At 41.4% G+C, this 13,316-nt stretch overlaps 1 long non-coding RNA gene across 1 annotated transcript in view; it reads right to left on the reverse strand.

Moving 5' to 3' along the window:
- Positions 1 to 1,416: 1,416 nt before the first annotated feature.
- The window catches only part of LOC107183494, a 12,886-nt gene continuing 986 nt past the window's right edge, over positions 1,417 to 13,316 (reverse strand). Inside the window, exons 2-3 of the long non-coding RNA XR_001514288.1 lie at positions 11,973 to 11,975; positions 1,417 to 1,449 (exon numbers count right to left, since the gene is read on the reverse strand). This is a non-coding gene — a long non-coding RNA (uncharacterized LOC107183494). The remainder of the gene's footprint in view (positions 1,450 to 11,972; positions 11,976 to 13,316) is intronic.

The raw sequence follows: 13,316 nt of genomic DNA on the forward strand, positions 1-13,316 counted from the left end.
AAACTGAGGTTGTGAGGGGCCTCCAACTCCACTCCATTCATTCAAACATCTTAGCCAACTACAGAGGTCTCAGTGACAGCGAGGCTCACTTCCCACGCTGTGGAGTTTTATATTGTTAGTGTTCAAGTAAAGTTAATTTCAACAAAAAATTCTTGGCAATGCCAGCCAGCAGCTTCTTTCTACGCTAATGTGAAGGCTGAGGACAATAAATGCCTCAATGCCTGCGCGTGTCTTTGTGTTGTGTGTTTGCAAGTGTGTGAGCTTTCTCATCTCCCAGAATGAACTTAAAATTTAAAAAAAGGTCATTAATATTTAATATTTTGATTGCTTACTATAAATCAGGTGCCATATTAAATTGCTTTATATATTATAGCTTCTTGTCTCCTTAAATTTAGTAGGTTTTGCCTAGTTGGTTTGGCTCAGTGGATAGAGCATTGGCTTGCAGACTAAATTTAGTAGGTTTTAATATAAACCATCATCATGGAGAAGAGATGAGCTCCTCTGTGTGCCCCTCCCAAACGGTATGATAGGAGGATATGATAGTTGACAGTAAGGCCTCCTAACATGGCTGTGTTCCTGGGAGGGGGTGTTGTCGAGGGTGCTATGAGGATTGGAATAGCCTGGTCCATAAGGACTCCATATGGACATCCAGCTCCCAGGACCACCTTGGGAAAGACCATGAATTTTCTTCTGTTTAACATTTATTTTTTAAAATATATTTTTCTTGATTCAGAGAGAAAGGGAGAGGGAGAGAGAGATAGAAACATCAATGATGAGAGAGAACCATTGATTGGCTGCCTCCTGCATGCCCCACACGGGTGATTGAACTGTGACCTCCTGGTTCATAGGTAGATGCTCAACCACTGAGCCATGCCGGCTGGGCTTTTTAAAAAATATTTAGTTTTAATTGCAGTTGACATTCAATATGATTCTGCATTAGTTTCAGATGAGCAGCAAAGTGATTAGAAAATCATGTACTTACAATGTACCCTCCCCCTGCCGCCCAGCTTCAAGCACCCACCTGGCCCCACTCTACTCATCCTGATAGTGACTGTATTCCCAGAACCACAACCCACATTTCTGTGGTTGTTCTCTAACTCCAACCTGTACGAAGCCCTTCCTTTTTCACATAACCTCACCCTCCCCTCCGACAGCTGTCAGTCTGTTCTCCGTGTCTGCTAGTCTGTTTCTATTTCGTTTGTTTATGTTGTTCATTAGATTCCACATAGGAGTGAAATCATGTAGTATTTGTCCTTCTCTTCCTGGCTTATTTTGCTTAGCATAATGCTCTCCAGGTCCCTCCATGCTGTTGTAAAGGATAAGAGTTCTTCTTTACGGCGAGTAGAATTCCACTGTGTAGTAAATGGGCCACAGCGTTTTAATCCCCACGTCTACTGGTGGCACTTGGGTTGCTTCCAAATCTTGGTTTGTAAATAGCACCACAATGAGCTTAGGAGAACAAGTATATCTTTGAATCAGTTTCAGTTTCCTCAGATATATTCCCCAAAGTGGGATTCCTAAGTCTTAAGGCAGTTCCATTTTTAATTTTTTTGAGGTAACTCCTACTGCTTTCCACACTGGCTTCACCAGTCTGCATGAGGGCTCCCTTTTCTCCACATCCTCGCCAGCGCTTGTTGTTTGTGGGTTTATTGATGATAGCCATTCTGACAGGTGTGAGATTTTAATTTGCATTTCCCTGATGATTAGGGATGTTGAGCAACTTTTCATGTCTATTGGCCATTGGTATGTCTTCCTTGGAGAAATGTCTATTTAGGTCTCTGCCCACTTTTTAGTGGGTGGCTTGTTTTCCTCAGGTTAAGCTGTCTGAGTTCTTTATAAATTGTGGGTAGTTATAATTTTGGATCCAACCCACAACCTTGGTGCATCAGGACAAGGCCCCCTGGCCCCCTGGCCCCCTGGCTGCATTTCTAACACAGGCGCAGCACACGGTGCTACCACCATTTGGGAGGGGCACACCGAGGAGCCTCATCTCTTCTCCATGATGATGCACTTGAGGGTTGAGCTCACGTATTTAGAGATGGAGTATTAAGCACGTCTCTACCTGTTGCTCACATGTGCACAAAGGATTTACATGTGGATAATTTTATCATCCCCAGTGAATAGGTTTGGGGAAAATGGATGAAGGCTACAAGGAGAAGCACAAGCTTTTCTCAAAGTATATGTATGGTAAGTTTTAATTGTGCAGCTATGTTGTGATTATTAATTCTCATCGTGGTGTTTTGATTTCATTCTTGAGGTTTATTTTATTTTACTTTATTTTTAGAGAGAGAGAAACATTTATGTGAGAACAGAATATGGATTGGCTGCCTCCTGCACATGCCCAACCAGGGCTGGAGATCAAACCTGTAACCCAGGTACGTGGCCTTCACCGAGAATTGAACCCACAACCCTTCAGTGCAAATGCCGATGCTCTAACCACTTAGAACACCAGCCAGGACCAACGGGATCTTTTAATAGAATTAAGTCATAATAAATATAAGTCAAGACCCAAAACAAATAAGTTGAGGGTACCAATCAGATTGGCTGCCTCCTGCATGCCCCCTACTGGGGATTGAGTCCAAATCATGGTGTGTGCCCTGGCCAGGAATCAAACCAGCAACCTTTTGGTGCCAGGGAGCATGCCCAACCAGCTGAGGACACTGGCCACTGCCACTCTTGAGGTCCTAAACGCCCTGGTGCTCCCAGAAAGCATTCATCGCACACAAGATGTCATTTATGAACATACAGTGTTCTATGACATACAGTGTTCGTGTGCATTTTAATATATGAAGATGTTAATGAGACCAATAAGGAAACTTTCAAAGTAAAAGAAACCTGGAGTTAGTCACACATATTTAACGTTTCCCACGACCCCCCAACCCCCCTCGTGCACAGGAGGCTTTGCTCTCCAGGATGCAGACACTCGTTGGACTCCAGTCTTCACAAATTAGAACCATGGCAAAGGCCACCTGACGGCACTGCAGACTTAGCTCGGAACCTTGTACTTTTACAATTTGCCTCTTTAAAATGTGGTCTCCACTAATGTATTATTTACTGTGTAATTTTTTTCATGCCTCAGGTATACTTAGTGTTTTCACCAGCGGAAATGCCCCTCTTGAATGAGGAATTTAAATAACCACTCACAAAGAAGAGAGACTAGTTTGACCTAAAAATAATTACCAGCTGAGCTTTTCTAGGAAATCATTAACCAAAAAGCCCAGTCAGCGTTGTGTACGGGGAGGAAGCACAACGCTCTCGCACAGCTTTAGCAAATCAGGCTTTGAGGCCATGCTTGGCCCTCTGAGGTGTGGACACGCAGTCACCGGCTCTCCCAGCATTAATTGCCTTTTTAATTGTGTGTGTGATCCGACCTTCAGCACGAAGCAAGCGTGACCTGCTGGCTCCCGCAGCGAGACTCTGCGATGTGTGTTATCTTCCTCTCCACACCCACACATTCCGAGGACACGCACAAGTGACTGGCACACAGGGGACACGTAAAATGTTTCCAGTGAATAAATGTAATAAAGCGTTAAGTCTTAAAACGATTAGAAAAAATCCTATTTTGTTCCTTACCTTTAGTTGGTTAAGGGGTCTGACAAGGGAATATTAATTGCCTTTCCACTTTAACTTAATGTTCACAACAGACCTTTAAAGTGGGTTTTCTATTAAAAATCATCACAAAACCGAAGTTCCAGGTAGTAACTTACCAGTACGTCCGAGTTCATAAGTGCTCAGGATTCCCGCTGGAGTCTGGCTGTGCGTCCTGTGTGCGTGTGGATAAGCAAACTCCAGTTTGTGCAAACCAAGGGGGCGTCAAGGAGTAAGCAGGGCTCTAAACTGGCAAAGCGGAGGGAAGGGCACATGTCAGAGCCTGTTTTGGGTTTGGTATCAAACGCCCGTAAAGCACCACTGGGATGTGCTTGAGGAATCTGCCAGCAGTTGTTTTCCACCCTTTCCTTATCATCCTCCCTCCTCCAAAGCCTCTCAGCCAGCGGGCAGCGCGCCGGACGGATCTAAATGGTGTCGCTCTCTGTGGGAACACAGGTCTTCAGACACCGGATAGACGGAGAAGACATGAGAAGTTGTCTTTGGGCGTATAGGAGAGGCTTTACTGCAGACCAAGTAGCCATTGCTAACAAGGAGCCAACAGACAAAACAGTTCTTCAAAGCAGCCCCGCAAAGCATCCCTTGCTCGTACAGTAGCAACACAGGAGCCATTGCTAACAAAGTACCCAACCAAGCAGCCAGCCACTGGCTGGTCAGCAACACATCTTTGTACCAACTCAGCCAGAAGTGGCTTCTTGCCAAGTAGTGACGTCAGGATTTGGGTCATAGAAAGGCACGCCTGCGCAGTGCACACAGTAAAACTGCTGTCCTTGCTTTTGCACCTGCGCATGGCAACCTGGTCTTGAATATCCGGCATACTCTGGACTAGGCCCTCACGTTCAAATTGGCCTTGGGCATCCGATGTGCCCTGATTAGGGTTCCCACACTGTCAGGCAGGTAGCGCTGTACTTCTCAGCCTAACCCAAGACTCTCCCCTGCATGTTTGTCCTGCGTGTGGGACTCAGCCGTTCCTGAGTGGGCTTGACACCTCTTGGAATAGGTCCATCTGCTATGCTTTGGGTGAGATACTGAAGAATTTCTAAAAACAGAGAGAGAGGAGGAGCTAGGCAAGGCAGTCTTATTGGTAACAACTGGGATTTCTGAGAATGGATGATATATGTTGTCCAGGTGTGTCCTCTCAGACCCTTAACACCCATACCTGGTTTCTACGGAGATGGCTAGAGGCAGTGGGAGCGGTGGAACGTGTATAAGTGAGGAGGAGTTCTAACAAAATTAGAAGACTTGTTCCAATAAAGTTTCATATGACCTAAATTACGAACACTATAATTGTGTTTTCAGAGCATGGATTTATCAAATGTTTTAGTTTTTCTTTCCTTCTCTCTGTCTCCCTCCCTCTCTCCTTTCTGCCCCCCCCTTTTTCAAAATCTCAGAGCATCTAATTTCCATTTCCTGGAATAAATGAAACTAAGTGTCTCTCTCCCTGTCCCTCACCCTCCCCTTCCCTCTCTTTCCTTCCCGCCTTCCTTCCCTCCCTTCTTACCTCTTTCTTGTAAGCTAGTCACAGGACCTTTTTGTTTGTTAGCTAGCCATTTATAGATACTAACTTTAGCCATTTATTTTGTTCTTAAACTCCTCCCAAGAATGCCTTTTAATTTTAAAAATTAAGTAAAGTACATAAATGAGAAGAGCACTAACAGCTAAAGAATTATCACAAGAATGAGACAGCAGCCATATCAAACACCAGAACATCGCCAGCATGCAGAAGAGCTGTTCTTGATCTGCTAAACCATCACACACTCTCTGTCCTCCCAAGGTAACCAGTTTCTTGATTTTTTTTTTTTTTACAAAACCATGTTTTTATTGATTTTATAGAGCGAGGAGGGGAGAGATAGAAACAGTAATTAGAGAGAATCATTGATTGGCTGTCTCCTGCAAGCCCCTATTGGGGATTGAGCCTGAAACCCAGGCATGTGCCATAGCCAGGAATTGAACCAGGGACCTCTTGATGCACGTGATGACAATCAACCATGGGCCACACTGGCTGGACAGTTTCTTGATTTTTAATATCATAGATTTGTTTTGCATGTTTTTGAATATTAAATTCCTCATTTAATGGAATCAGTGTGTATTCTTTGATGTGTGACTTCTTTCATTCAACATTGTTCATGAGACTCAACCATGTTGCTGTGTGTAGAGGTAATTAGGCTATTTATGCATTTTCATCACTGTATGGAATATACCATGATATTTTATAATTTCTGCCCTTGAAGGTCAGTGGGGTTGTTTCCAGGCTAGGGCTACTATGAAGAACACAGCTACAAGGATTCTAAAGAGCCTTGTAGCTCACACACGCCTCTACTTCTTTTGTGTATATGCTGAAGAGTAGCACTGATAGATCCTAGCATAGGTGAGACTTTAACCTTGGTAGATAATGCCAACCAATTGGTTTTCCAAAGTTGTTGTCACGATTTTGACTCGTCACGGCTGTGAATTCCCAGTGTACCATGTTGTCACCAAAATACTGATGTGTTTTTAGTTTGAACCGTGTTGGTGGGTGTGAGCTATCTCATGGGGGTTTTAGTATGGCTTTCTCTGATGACTAATGAGTCTGTATGCCTTTTAATTATTTTGTCCACAAATCAAATATGATTTTTAATGAAATCTCTGTTCAAATATTTTGCCCATTTGTAAATTTAGATTGTCTTTTTGTAATTGAGGAGATAAACCCATTGTTGGTTATGTGTGTTGCATATATCTTCTCCCACTGTGTGGTTTTTCAGTCTCTTAATGTTAGCACAGTTTCTATTTTTATTTACTTTATTTTTAAAATTATTTTAAAATCTTTATTGCTGAAAGTATTACATATGTCTCCCTTTACCCCCATGTACTTTTTCCAGCCAGCCCCCTTCCCCTCACCCCAGGCCTTCACTACCCTATTGTCTGAGTGCATGGGTTATACTTATATACATACATGTTCATTGGTTGACCTCTTCCCACCTACCCACTTTCTCCTGCCTTCCCTCTGAGGTTTACAGTCTGTTCCATGCTTCTATGTCTCTGGATCTATTTTGTTCAACAGTTTATTTTGTTCATTAGATTCCACATCTGAGTGAGATCATGTGATACTTGTCTTTCTCTGACTGGCTTATTTTGCTTAGCATAATACTCTCCAGGTATCTCCATGTTGTCCTAAAGGGTAAAAGAGCCTTCTTCTTTATAGCTGCATAGTGTAAATGTACATGGTGTAAATGTGCCACAGCTTTTTAATCCCCTCATCTACTGATGGCCACTTAAGCTTTTTCCAAATCTTAGCTATTATAAATTGTGCTGCTATGAATCTAGGGGTGCATACATTCTTTCTGATTGGCATATCTGATTTCTTAGGATATTTTTCTAGAAGTGGAATCACTGGGTCAAATGGGAGTTCCAATTTTAAAATTTTGAGGAAACTCCATACTATTTCCCACAGTGGCTGCACCAGTCTGCATTCCCACCAGCAGTGTATGAGGGTTCCCTTTCCTCCACATCATCACTGACACTTGTCATTTATTGATTTGTTGATGGTAACCTTTCTGACAAGTGTGAGGTGGTACCTCATTGCCTCATTGTTGTTGTTTTTTTTAAAAACATTTTTATTGATTTCAGAGAGGAAGAGAGAGAGAGAAGGAGAGAGAGAGAGGAAGAGGGAGACATCAATGATAGAGATTCATTGATTGGCTGCCTCCTACACTCCTACACATCCCCTACTGGGGATCAATCCTGCAACCCAGGATAGAATCTTGGATATTAACCCTTTATCAGATGTATCATTGCCAAATACGTTTTCCCATGCAGTGGGCTCCCTTTTCGTTTTATTGATGGTTTCTTTTGCTGCGCAGAAGCTTTCCAGTTTGATGTAGTCCCATTAGTTTATTTTCTCCTTAGTTTCCCTTGTCTTAGGAGATGTATCAGTAACATATTGTTATGAGAGATGTCTGAGATTATGCTGCCTATGGTTTCTTCTAGGATTTTTATGGTTTCACATCTTACATTTGACTCCATTGTATGCTCTTGCCTCCTTTGTCAAATATTAATTGAGCATAATGGCTTGGGTTGATTTCTGGGTTCTCTATTCTGTTCTTTAGAATAAAATAAAATGCAGATGAATATCAAGAATATTTGAGATGTGGGAAAATGGATGCTAGTGAAACATTTTTTGTCTCCATTCTATACACGTCTGTGTGTGTTTTTTGAGTGCCTGATGGATGTAAAGTACCAAACTAGACACTTTGGAGATTTAGAGTGATGGAGGGAATTCAATCTTCATTCAAAAATAGAGAAAAATATGGCAATATATGGCAAAAAGCAGACACACATTGTTTGAGGTATTGTAGAGAAATGCCTTGGAGATGCTTCTATTGATACATTTTGCTGAGAGTTTTAGGATTTTGGATTCTGAGATGACCTGAGAGGCGCTGAGCCACCTTCCCTGTTTCACAGAGGAGGTAACAGCGCAGAGATGCGGACTGACTGGCCCGAGGCCCGGGTGGCAGGTGGGAAGCTGGCAGAGAACACACTTCTTTTGTTTGCATCTTCTGCTCTGTCCTCTAGCTCATGTTTATTCTGAAAAAGAAAAAGATCACATTATGTGCACCTGAAGGCATTGGTCACCATGTAATAGCCTTTGGACGGGATACACTGATTGCAGAAGTGCTGTGCCCCTTCCCAGAGGCCGTGTGTGTGCCACTTAGGAAGGCAACCTTCCAATCTGAGGGCACATTCACTTTCCCCTCCGTTTCAAAGACATTTCTCAAATGCTTCCCCTTTGACACTGCCGCTTACTAGCACTTGTGCACAGTAAACAGTGCTGGAGGCTAATGTACTCCTAATGATAGCTGTAAACTAGCCCCTCTTGGCAGGAAATGCCCAATAAGATGCTCTTTTTAGAGTAAAACTAAGTAGTTTTGGTTAAATTGTGCCCAACTGAGGACACAATGTGTCTTATCTATACAGGTGTCTGTTCATCTATTGTCTATACATGTGGTGGGGCTGTCTTTCAGGGTAACATGAAGGAGCATTTGTGGCTTTTATAAATCATTTCATACATCATCAGTAGTTTGCCACTTTTCTTGTTCCCTGGCATTCATAGTTATCAGTCTTTATATTTGTGCTTGTTTTTAAAACATCATGCTAAATAATTTAACTTTTAATAATGTTCACGGAGAGATTTTAAAAATATATTTGGAGGAAATGTTTTATATGTGAAGAGTGGTAATAGTATTAGGATTAGAATTATAGGGAGAAGTAAATCTTGACATTGGTTTAAGAAGCTTTTTATCACCAAAGCCCTCATCAACCCCACATCCTTTGATATTAATGGTAAAGGAATAATTTTTAAAGAAATGAATCTGTAAGCCAAGTGTCCTTGAAAGTGAACTGAAATACTTAATGCAATATAACAAAAAAATTAAGCACTTATATTGCTCTTGGTATTTTTGAGGGCAGAAGTATAATCAAAAGAGAATCTCTAGCTTAACAAACCTGACAGTCTTGTAGAAGTATAGAATGAACATGCATGAACATGTACAGCCAAGCAGGGCATGGGCTGTGTGAGTGAGCAACACACAACACTGGAGAAGAGAGGACTTGGAGAAAGAGGTTTAGGGAGAATGTAATCGACAAGAGAGTTGTTGGCTTAGGATTCTAAGGGCTCAGTAGGAAATGCTGAGATCATATTGCAAAGATTTAGGGGTAAGGGGCAGGTGAGAACATGGGTTTGGAATGATAATTTATTTTTGGTTTTCTCCAACAATTTTTTCCTTTCTTCTCTTTAACATTTTTCATTGTCTTAGACTTTGATAGCATTGAAACTCTTGTGCATAGAGTGTCCTCTGCTAGGCACCCAGGCATTTGACAGGACACAGACCATGCCTTAGACTGGGTCTGCAGGTACAGCCTTGATTCAAGATAGGAAAGGAAATGCAGACTGGATGTATTTCTTTTTATTTCCATTTCATTTGTCCCATTCTCCTATTTGATTCTTTCTCATGAATGCAAATAGAAAATGAAACACCTTTATAACATTATACTTTTAGTCACTCATTCTGTGGTGCTCCCTTCTGAAGAATACAGTGTTCCTACACTTCCTTTAATTGTTCTGTAATCCGTGTGCCGTTTGTGAGGGAGAGCGGTACCTAATACCCAGGAGAGAAGCAAGGATGATTTGAGGATGGCTCGGCAGAGCATGGACTATAGAGAGAGCTCCAATATGAGTATTTCCTTTCTCGCTCTCTGACGTGACCTCTGGAGAATGTTCGTGAACCTGGTGTGGAAGTTAATCACCTGCCAAGACAGTCCGCTGCTGAGTGCAGGCTTCTCTGGTAACTGCAGAAGACGAGGTAAGGGCTGGAGACATGTTAATTCATCAGAATACATAGTTCCCACTATTCTACTGGAATTAACATGCGACACACTATTTTCAAAGTAACACATTTAGAGTTGGATTTGATCCTATTTGTTTACTTTCTCCTTAATTTCTTTTGCCCTAGGAGATATTTCAGTAAACATATTGCTACGAGAGATGTCTGAGATTTTGCTGCCAATAGTTTGTTTCTTCTAAGATTTTTATGGTTTAATGACTTACGTTTAAGTCTTTTATACATATTGAGTTTATTTTTGTGTATAGTGTAAATTGGTGGTTTAATTTTATCTTTTTGCACATATCTGTCCAATTTTCCCAAAATCATTTATTGAAGAGACTATCTTGACTCCATTGTATGCTCTTGCCTCCTTTGTCAAATATTAATTGAGCAAAATGGCTTGTATTGATTTCTGGGTTCTCTGTTTTGTTCTATTGGTTGATATGTCTGTTCTTGTGCCAGTACCTGGCTGTTTTGAGTACAGTGACTTTGTAGTATAACTTGATACCTGGTATTGTGATCCCTCCAACTTTGTTCTTCTTTGTTAAGATTGCTGTGTCTATTTGGGGTCTTTGTTGGTTCCATATAAATTTCTGAGTATATGTTCTAGATCTATGAATATGCCATGGTGTTTTAATAGGGGTTGCATTGAATCTATACATTGCCTTAGATAGTATGGACAATTTAATAATGTTGATTCTACCAATCTATGAACATGATGTATTCTTCCACTTGTTTACATCTTCCTTCATCTCTTTTTTCAACATACTATCGTTTTCTGAGTGTAGGTCTTTTACCTTCTCAGTTAAGTTTATTCCTCAGTATCTTAATTTTTTTGCAGAAATGGTAAATGGGATTGTTTTATTAGTTTCTTTTTCTGAGAGTTCACTATTGGTGTATAAAAATGCCTTCAATTTCTGGGTGTTAATTTGTGTCCTGCTATGTTGCTGAATTCATTTATTAAATCTAGTAGGTTTTTAGTGGAGTCTTTAGGGTTTTCTATGTACAATATCATTTCATCTGCAAATAATGAGTTTTACTTCTTTCTTTCCAATTTGGAAGACTTTTATGTTTTCTTCTGTCTGAACACTGTGTCTAGGACTTCTAGTACTATCCTATATAATAAAAGGGTAATATGCAAATTAACCCTAACAGCAGAATGACTGGGAATGACTAGTCACTATGACACACACTGACCACCAAGGGGCAGATGCTCAATGTAGGAGATGCCCCCTGGTGGTCAGTGCGCTCCCGCAGGGGGAGCTCTGTTCAGCCACAAGCCAGGCTGACGGCTGCCAGCATAGCGGTGGTGGTGGGGGCTGCTTCTGCCTCCTCAGCAGCCCTAAGGATCTCTGACTGCAGCTTAGGCCTGCTCCCCGCTGGCAAGTGGACATCCCCCGAGGGCTCCTGGGCTGCCAGAGGGATGTCTGACTGCCAGCTTAGGCCCGATCCCCCAGGGAGTGGGCCTAAGCCAGCAGGTGGACATCCCCCAAGGGGTCCCAGACTGCAAGAGGGCACAGGCTGGGCTGAGGGACTCCCCCTCCCCCCGAGTGCACAATTTTTTGTGCACCGGGGCTCTAGTGTTGAATAAGAGTGGTAAAAGTGTAAATATCCTGTCTTGTTCTTGTTCTTAAGGGAAATGTTCCTGTTCTTTAATTTTAGCCCATAAAGTGTGATGTTGGCTGTAGTTTTGTCATTTTTGGCCTTTATTATGTTGAGGTATGATCCCTTATTCTCACTTTGCAGAGTTTTTATCAAAAAAGGGTGTTGGATTTTATTGAATTCTTTTTCTGTATCTATTGATATGATCATGTGATTTTTGTCTTTCCATTTATTTATATGATGTATCACATTTATTGATTTGTGAATATTGTACCAACTTTGCATCCCTGAAATAAATCCCACTTGATCATGGTGTATGATCTTTTTAATATATTGGTGGACCTGATTTGCTAATGTTTTGTTGAGGATTTTAGCATCTATGTTCATCAGGGATATTGGCCTGACAATCTCTTTCTTTGCAGTGTTTTCATCTGGTTTTGGAATTAGGATAATGTTGGCCTCGTAAAAAGAGCTTGGAAGTGTTCCTTCCTCTTGGATTGTTTGAAATAGTTAGAGAAGATAGGTGTGAGTTATTCTTTGAATGTTTGGTAAAACTCCCCTGTGAAGCCATCCAGACCCAAGCTTGTGTTTGCTGGGAGTTTTTTGACTACTGCTTCTATTTCATCAGTAATTATCCACCTATTCAGATTTTCTGGTTCTTCCTGATTGAGTTTTGTAAGATTGTATTTTTCTAGGCATATGTCCATTTTGTCTAGGTTGTCCAGCACTTTCTAATATAGCTGTTCATAGTGTTGTTTTAGATTCTTTGTATTTCTGTGGGGTCAGTTATTACTTCACATCTTTTGTTTCTGATCTTGTTTATTTGGATCTTCTCTGTTCATTTCCTGATGATTCTAGCTAAAGGTTCATCAAGCTTGTTTATTTTTTCAAAGAACCAGCCTTTGGTTTTATTGATTTTTTAAATTTATTTTTATTTTTTTGGTCTCTATTACATTCATTTCTGCTCTAATCTTTATTTCTTTCCTTCTGCTAACTCTGGGCTTTTCTTATTATTCTCTTTCTAATTCTTTAAGTTGTAGGTTAGATAACTTATTACCAGTTTTTTTTGTTTCTTGAGGTAGTGCTGTAGTGCTACGAACTTCCCTCTCAGGACTGCTTTCCCTGTGTTCCATAGATTTGAGGTTGTTGTGTGTTCATTTACACTTGTTTCCAGCAAGTTTTCTATTTCATCTTTGATCTCTTTGGTAACCCATTCATTGTTTAATAGCATTCTATTTAGCCTCCATGCATTTGAACGTTTTTGGGTGTTTTTACTGCTTTTGAGTTCCAATTACATTCTATTGGGATCTGAGAAGATGCTTGATATGATTTTAATCTCCTTGAACTTGTAGAGACTTGTTTTGTGTCCTCATATGTGGTCTATCTTTGAGAATGATCCATGTGCACTTGAGAAGAATGTATATTCTGCAGCTGTGGGGTGAAATCCTATATAATAAAGAGGTAATATGTAAATTAACCCTCACACCCTCACAGGATGGCTGCCTACAACCAGGTCAGCAGGGGGGTTAGTGAGGGACAACCAAATGACTGAACAAGCAGGCTGCGTGGGGCAACCAGGCTGGCAGGGGTGTTAGTGAGGGACAACCAAATGACTGAACAAGTAGGCTGTGTGGGGCAACCAGGCCAGCAGGGTGTTAGTGAGGGATGACCAAATGACTGAACAGCAGGCCGAGTGGAGCAACCAGGCTGGTGAGGGGGGGAGCATGAGGGGCAACCAGGCCAGCAGGG

This window comes from Myotis davidii, unplaced genomic scaffold (assembly GCF_000327345.1).
Source record: "Myotis davidii unplaced genomic scaffold, ASM32734v1 scaffold272, whole genome shotgun sequence".
NCBI classification, from domain to species: Eukaryota; Metazoa; Chordata; class Mammalia; order Chiroptera; family Vespertilionidae; genus Myotis; species Myotis davidii.